This window comes from Marmota flaviventris, chromosome 14, assembly GCF_047511675.1.
Source record: "Marmota flaviventris isolate mMarFla1 chromosome 14, mMarFla1.hap1, whole genome shotgun sequence".
In the NCBI taxonomy this organism is placed as follows: Eukaryota; Metazoa; Chordata; class Mammalia; order Rodentia; family Sciuridae; genus Marmota; species Marmota flaviventris.
This window is the reverse complement of record NC_092511.1, coordinates 84,256,320-84,264,363: the sequence shown is the minus strand read 5'-3', so window position 1 is coordinate 84,264,363 and position 8,044 is coordinate 84,256,320. Positions and strand designations below refer to the sequence as shown.

The 8,044-nt window shown below is 46.7% G+C and overlaps 1 long non-coding RNA gene across 2 annotated transcripts in view; it reads right to left on the bottom strand.

The window, feature by feature from the left end:
* The window catches only part of LOC114105571 (uncharacterized), a 33,812-nt gene extending 26,044 nt beyond the window's left edge, over positions 1 to 7,768 (bottom strand). For both annotated transcript variants that reach the window (XR_003585038.3, XR_003585037.3), the window contains exons 1-2: positions 7,570 to 7,768; positions 6,481 to 6,599 (exon numbers count right to left, since the gene is read on the bottom strand). This is a non-coding gene — a long non-coding RNA (uncharacterized lncRNA). The remainder of the gene's footprint in view (positions 1 to 6,480; positions 6,600 to 7,569) is intronic.
* Positions 7,769 to 8,044: the final 276 nt, after the last annotated feature.

Here is an 8,044-nt window from a genome sequence, read left to right as displayed (position 1 = left end):
CAGAGCCTGGACTTCTAGCCACCACCCAGCAGTGAGAAGAAGCCCCCTTCCTCGGGTGTCAGTGGAAGCTGGATGGAGAGCCTGGACTTGTGCTTTCACCTGGCAATGATGGGGTGGCGTGTCCTTCCCCACTCCTCATTGCTGGAGCAGTGTCCGAGGAAGCCAATCAAAACTGAAGCCAAAAAGAAGATCCAGAGTCTTTTAACCTAATATGCCAGAGGTCAAGACTTCAGTAGAAAACCACTCGTCGCACTAAGAACCAGGAAGATCAAAAACTAAATGCAAAATAAAAAAAGGAAAACAACGAATCCTAACGCCAAAAAGACAGAAAGTTTGAAATGATGTAACACACATTTCAAAGCAGCAGCAGAAAGGTGCTTCAGAGAGCAAGGACAACACTCTTCAACCAAATAGAAAGAGGCTGGGGAGAGAGGAGACTCTAGAGCTGAAAATGCAATGCACCAAATTAAAAAATAAAATAGAGATGCTCAGCCACAGAATAAAGGGGACAGAAGGACAGTCAGGGACTAGGACGACAGAACAATAGGAAACATCCAACCTGAACAACAAAGAGAAGATAAGGTAGAAGAATGAGAGGAGGAGGAGGAGGAGGAGGAGGAGGAGGAGGAGGAGGAGGAGGAGGGAGCCCCGGGACCTGAGGGGCTATGTCAAAAGCCTACTTCTGAGGCACTGGGTTCTGGGAGGAGAGCAAAAAGGGCAGAAATGAAAAACACTCAAAGAAATAATGGCTCAAATGTTTCCAAATTTGATAAAAGCCATTATCCTGTGGATTTAAGAAGCTGAGCAAACCTCAAAACATAATGAACTCAAGAAATCCACTGATTTACAGCCAGCTTTAGTGACTTAGAGAAATCTTGTCTCAAAATAAAAAATAAATGGGGCTGGGGCGAGGCGTGGTGGTGCAGCCTGGTGCTGTGGCACACGCCTGAGATTCCAGTGGCTCCGGAGGCTGAGGTGGGAGGATCGTGAGTTCAAAGCCAGCCTCAGCAACCTAGTGAGGCCCTGAGCAACTTAGCAAGTACATGTCTCTAAATAAAGTATAAAAAGGGCTGGGGATATGGCTTGTTGGTTAAGTGCCCCTGAGTTCAATCCACATACCGAAAGAAAGAAAGAAAGAAAGAAAGAAAGAAAGAAAGAAAGAAAGAAAGAAAGAAAGAAAGAAAGTCCACACTAAGACATGTCATAGTCAAACTTCTAAAAACAAATAAAAGACAAACAAAAATATCTTGAAACCAGAGAGAAATGACAACTTCTCTGTAAGGATGAAAAGACCAAAATTTCATGAGAAACCTGACCAGAGGACTTTTGGGACTTCGCTGAGAGAAGAAGACTGCCCTTCTAGAACCCCATATCCAGCCGAAAGATCCTTCCCAACGAAAAGATCCTTCAGGAAGGGAAGGGAAAGCAAGGTGTTCTGAGAAGAAGGGAAACTGGTAGTGCAGTCACCCTCAGAGTCCTGCAGAGGACTGGCCAAGAGTTCTCGCAACACAGAGGGAGCAATAAAAAGGAACATGGGGACACCCGTAGGGAGGAGGAGCCTGGTCAACCAAAATACTGGCAAGTGCAATGGAGAGTCTGCCTCCTCCTGAGTTGTCCCCATGGCATGACAGGTGAAGCAAAAATGACAACTAATATGGAAGCCAACTGGATGTAGAGGAAACGTTGAAGAAATCGTATCATAAACAGGAAAATAACAGGACACGGAGACAGGTAACTCTCCAAATGTCACTTGGATTTGTAAACGATGACGCTAATTTATGGGAAGTCTTAAAATAGAGGTAAAAAAATTAATAAAATTAAAAAAAAAAACATTCCTAACACAAAGTCTCACTGACTAAGAATAGGTGAGAATGTCCTCACCTATAAGGGCATTGATGGACAGCTTGGAGCTCCTGTCACTCTTAAAGTGAAAAATTGGACATTTTCCTCCTAACACGAGAAACTCATCAGCTCTCTGCAACACTGGGCTGGAAATGCTACCAGGGCAACCTGACCAGAGACTGAGAGAGGAGTTCCAGAACCGAAATGAAGAAGCAAAGCCGCCTTTATTCCCCATGACACAAGGGTCTTGTAGAAAATCCTATGGAGCCAGAAAGCTACTGAAGCCAAAGAGTGATGTTAGGGACGATACAGAGGGTCCAGGTGGGTCGCTCAGGGGGACAGGGCTTGCCTGGCAAGTGTGAGGCTCGGAGTTCGGTCCCATCACCAGGGGAAAAAATTTTTTTAGATACATCACAGAAGATCAATATTCAGAAATCAATTATGTTTCTATACATTTGAATGAATGATTAGAAGTTAAAATTTTAAATATCATTTGAAAGAACGATCAAGGCTTGCCGTCGGAGAAAATGCCTGTTTATTGACGAACACCTCTGCATATCTATAGAGCCGGGGGGTGGTTTGAGTTATGACAGTTTAATGGTTGAAGGGTTTGACAGTTGGCTGGGGTGCTTTCTGATTGGTGGGTAAGGATCATGTGAGCCAGCAGGGCTAGTCTGATTGGTGAGTAAGGATCACGTGAGCCACCAGGGCTCACCATTGGACGGCTCTTCTTGGGGGATGAGGAAGTTAGTCTTTGGAGCTGGGGCGACTCCCAACACCATTCACAATAGTGTCCAAGGTATAAAATATTTAGGGCAAATGTGATGTAAGAGGGACTAGATCTATACATTGAAAATTATAAAGTAATGGCCAAGAGAAAAGAGAATCTGAATTGATACAGATGTACTATGCTCATGGATAAGAAGAGAGAATTTTTAAGGTATAAATTTTCACCAAATTGATCTTAAACTAATTTTTTTTTTTTTTTTTTGAGATGGGTGTCTTGCTATATTACATGTGCTCCAATGATACTCCTCCTCAGCCTCCTGCATTCACATGCGCCTCCTCCTGCCTCAGCCTCCCTTGTAGCTGGAACTACAGATGTGTGCCACTTTACCTGGCTTGATCTTACATTAATTGGAGGTGTAAATTCTCTCCAAATTGATCTACAAATTCAATGCAATTCTAATAAAAGTCCAAATTGAGTTATTTTTGTTGAGAAATGGACAAGTTAATTCTAAAATTCATAAAGAAATGGAAAGGACCTAGAATGGTCAAAACAAGTTTGCAAAAGATGAACAAATCTGCAAGATGAACACTGCTTGATTTTGAGACTTCTGCTACTAGCACAATTTATATCACACAGAAAACCAACAATTCTCCCGGGCCCCCAATGGCCCTCCTAAAATCAAGAGGTGGGGTCTCATAGCCTCTCCATGAATCTGGCCTGATCATAGGGACTTTCTTTCCTTATAGAACAGGGCAGAAATGACCTGACAGGAGGCCTAGGGTGGGTTATAAGAAGCTTTGCAGCTTCTGCCTGGGTCTCTTGGGACATTTATGTTTGCAAGACTCATTCTAGGACAAGCCACAACTAAGAAGTCCAACTTCCCTAAAAGTGTCACTCTGTGGGGAAGTCTAAGGGAGACATCTAGAGAGGCTGCAGAGAGACAGTTGGTAGCCAGTCCCCCTCCAGATGCTGCAGGCAGTCCAGTGCAGGGGCAAGATGGGGAAAGGTAGGGGTCACCTTGGGCCTTCACCCTGGTGGACCTTCTGATGATCTATGTTGCAGGCACAATCCAGCTGTAAATGCATGAGAGACCCTTGGAAAGAACCACCCAGAGGAGCCCAGCCAACAGCGTGAAAAGGTGATAGCATGTTGTGGTCTCAAGACACACACACACACACACACACACACACACGCCAGGGCAGTGAAACAAAGCACAGACATCAATGGAATGTCAGGGTCAAGACTCCAAAAACTGGCTGACTTTTGACAACGTAGTAAAGCAATATGATAAAAAGAGTCTTTTCAACACACGTTGCATGAACAATTGGATGTATGCATGGGGAAAAAAATGAACTTTGATCCAGGTCTCACACCATATGCAAAATCTAACCCCAAATGGGTCATCATAGATCAAAATAACTATAGCTTCTGAAATAAAATATGAGAAAGTCATTGTGACCTAGGGTTAGGCAAAGATTTCTTATGCCAAAAGCCTGACATATAAAAGAAAATATTTTTAAATTGGGCTTCTTCAAAATTAAAAACAAAAGACTCTGCTAAGAAGGTCAAAAGACAGGCTTTTAACTTAAGCAAGGGAAAAGAAAAGATGGGGAGAATATATTTGCAAATCATATATCTAAGAAAGAATTTGTATCCATAATATATAAAGAGTTCCCCAAACTCAGTAAGAAATTAATTTAAAAATGGGCAAATTACTTTTTTTTTTTTCATTTCTGTCACTTTTTTGTATTTTTACTGTGGAACTGAGTTTTCTTCTTTACATTGAATATCCTCAGTGGAAGAAAAGTCTGCACACAAATATCAGAACAGACGTGACAGGACAGAAGGGATGAAGGATCATAAGGTGTAACGTCATATACAGCTGCAGAGGGTCGCAAAACCCATTCAGAACAACAGATCAGAGTGTGAACGTTTCTCAGTGGCTTCAGGACAGCTTCACCAGGCTGGATAAAGAGGGGCTCACGCAGTGCAGGAGAAGTGTGACTCAGAGCTGCCCCATGGTGTCCTGGGCAAAACTAACTTACTTTCTATCAGTCTGTGTATCTATGCTGGGGATTAAACCCAGAGGTGCTTTACCACTGACCTGCATCCCCAGCTCTATTTTTTTTTTTTTTTATTTTGAGACAGGGTCTTGCTAAGTTAATAAGGCTGGCCTCAAACTTGTGATCCTCCTGCCTCAGCCTCCCCAGCCTCTGGGATGACAGGTGTGCGCCCCTGTGTCCGGCTGGGCAAAACATTTAAACAGACGTTTCCTAAGGAAGAAAGACCAATGACAACAAGCATATGAAGGCTGCCGGTGGGGTCACCAGTAGCCAGTAGGGAGACTCACACTAAAGGAGCAATGAGGTGCCCCTCTGCAGCCACTGGAATGGTCCCAAGACAAAAGAGCAGCTGTAACTGTATCACAGAAAGTGACAGGAAATAAGACTCCCCTGCACTCCTGTGATTCGAAATGACAAGGCTGTCCTTAACTGGACCTTTTCCTGCCAAAGGAATGGCCAGTGGACATTTCCTGCCCAGCCTCCCTAGGCCCGCTTCCGGGCCCCCAGGCTGCCCCAGCAGGGGAGCTTGCACTAGAGGCACCCTGGGGAGGCTCGTGCTCACAGGCAACCCTTCCGGTGTTTTGTTGAAGCACCAGACTAGGAAGACCACGGGCTCCCGACCATTGTGCTCAGGGGCCTGCCCGCCTGGCTTTGGATTTGCAGTCAGGTCTTTTGGCAACACAAGCCCAATCGAACGAGCCAGGCGGGACGTACAGGACCAGCAGCCTCTACTCCGGGCAGTTTCAGAGGACTGGACAGAACCTGGTGTGTCTCTGTGCTGGACACGTGCATTTTGGACCAGCAGGAAGGGGCCGGTTGGGGGCAGGAAGGATCCTGCCTTAGCTGATAAAGCCAAAGCCTGCGGTTTTCTTCTTTGGGAGCTGCAAGCCTATCTTTAGCAGCTCTCCCCGGGGCCTCAGAGGAGAGGAACTCTCTAGGAAGAGGCACTTTACCCCAAAGAGTGATTTGCATATTGGGCAGGGGAGGCACCTGGCCCATGTCCGGGTGGAGACCTGGGCACCCAGGGCCGTGTGCTCCGGGTCAGGAGAGCAGGACAACAAGTTTTCTCTGTTAAATGTCTTAACAGTTGAGTTCCTCCTCCGACCGCCTCCCTGGGCTTCTTGCTGTCTGGGGAGGAAAGCCGGTCGGGCTACAGTGCAGCGGGGCCAGCGTGGGTCCCAGACGGCCCGGCCTAGCCCAGGTGCTGAGCACTTAGCAGTGAACTTGGCCACTGAAAGACTGGACCTGTGCACATGCTGCAGACCCAGCTTTGCTTTGGAACGGAAAAGGCTGTCTTTCTGCTCTCCTGAAACAATTCAGGGAACTGCTGGAGGTGGGGGGGACTCAGTCCTGCTGCAAGGACTAGCAAAATCTCTCCAGAGCCAAAATCAATCAACACAAAAAGACCGATTTTTTTCTTTCTTTTCTTTTCTTTTTTTTAACCAATAGCTGGTTCGCAAATGGAGCTGTCCTCCTGGAAGCCCCTGAGCCCAGCCTGGGTCTGCAGAGTGGGCTGTGAGATTCCAGCTGGCCGACCCTGCCGGCTCCTGGTGGCCTCGGATATGATGCAACCTGGGCCTGAGCTTAACTGATTCATGGCGCCTCGCTGCACAGAGAAGCTCCAAGACTCACGGGAGGCCAGCAGGCCAGCCCCCCCCCTTGGCAAAGCCGCCCATCCCACGCCTTTTTTTTAAATTTTCAGAAGATTCAGTACCATTTGGAGGGAAAAGGACATATCAAAGATTTATAAATGAAGCAATCATCTGATCCATTTTGTCTTCTGCTTGGTCCCAAGTCCAGTTCTGGGCAGACCCTAGACACCCGCCCCGGCGCCCCAGCTCTCACCTGTCCGTGAGACGATGACGCCTGCTGTCTGACCAGCCAGTCTCCTAGAGAGCTCCAGAAAGATGCTGTGGGTTGCAGGTCTGTGGGGCCCCTTCCCCTCCTGCTCCCCACTTTCTTGTCTGAAATTAAGGAGAGGTACAACCTTACCAGTCACATTTCAATCATTTTGGGTTTTTTTAGAAGTTAGAATAAACCAGGCGCAGTGGCGCACACCTATAATCCCAGCGGCCCAGGAGGCTGAGGCAAGAAGATTCCAAGTTCAAGGCCAGCCTCAGCAACTTAAGGAGGTTTTAGGGAGGGCTTAAGCAATTTAGTGAGAACCTGTCTCTAAATAAAATACAAAAAAGGCCTGGAGATGTGGCTCAGTGGTAAAGCACCCCTGGATTCAACCGCTGGTACCAAAAAAAAAATAAAGAAATTAAAAATAAAAGTGGAATAGCCATCATAAAATATCCACATCTGTTATTTCTGGAGTGTGGGTCCACAGGTGTTTGTTCCGCTCTTCTCTGGGTTTTCCTGTCTCCCTCCAACCTCCTGCCCCAATAAAAGAGGAAAGAGTCAGAGGGGCCTGTGACCTATAGACCTCTTTACTTGGACTTTGTTTTGTACAAGAAAGTGCTGAGCAAGCCCACTCCTGCAGGAAGGAGAGGCGTCACTACTCGCAGGGCTCATCTAGGAACTCACTGGACCCCTGCCCTGGGCCTCACCCCCACCTGCCCCTCTGGTCTCAGGTGGCTGTTTGCTCAGGGGCTGTTTGATTGACAGGAGTTTCCAGTCCAAGGCTCAGCGCCCAGGATGATGTAACCTCATTTCTAAGGCTCTGATTCAATCTCTCCCCCCCCCCCACATGACCCCAACCTGTCCCCAACAGAAGCGCACACCTGTACAAAGACAAACCACTGTCCGCCGTGGTTAAAAGACTGCTTCGTGTAATAAAATCCCAAATGTGTCCTCAGGCTTAACAAAAACCCAGAGCTAGAGAAAACCCACGTGGACATTTGCACTCCTCCTGACTTCAAAACAGCCCAACTAAATTAAGTAACAACAGCAACAAAAAGTTGTTTCCCACACCGATTGCCCAGCTCTTACCGCCAGTTTTCAGCCTGAAACAATTTTCATGCTTCAGTTATTAGCTTATGAAAATAGGCACCAAAGGGGGAAAATTTGAACAGATCTCCGGCTGCATTATTAGTCACCGCTACAGCTGAATGCGTTCCGGCACACGGCGGGTTATTCTGCCTGCCAGTATCTCAGTTTTGAACAAAATGTAGCTCACTAATGGGTTCTGCCTCACAGACCTTTCTGAAATCGTTACGTTGCCTTTCTCCGCCACTTATCCTACTTTTTCATGAGGAGTATGTGCATTAGTCATTTGTAACAAAAAAGGAAAGGTCACAAAGCTGCCAGTCATTTGAAGGAAGCGCCACAGTATTGATAATGATGATCTCTGGCACTCAGGGTGGTGGATGGGAACAGATTCTGAAAACCTGGTGAGACAAGTGCATGGAGCTAGCAGGTGGTAGTCTGGAATAGAGGGAGCCAGGGTGGGTGAGTTGGACCCTCC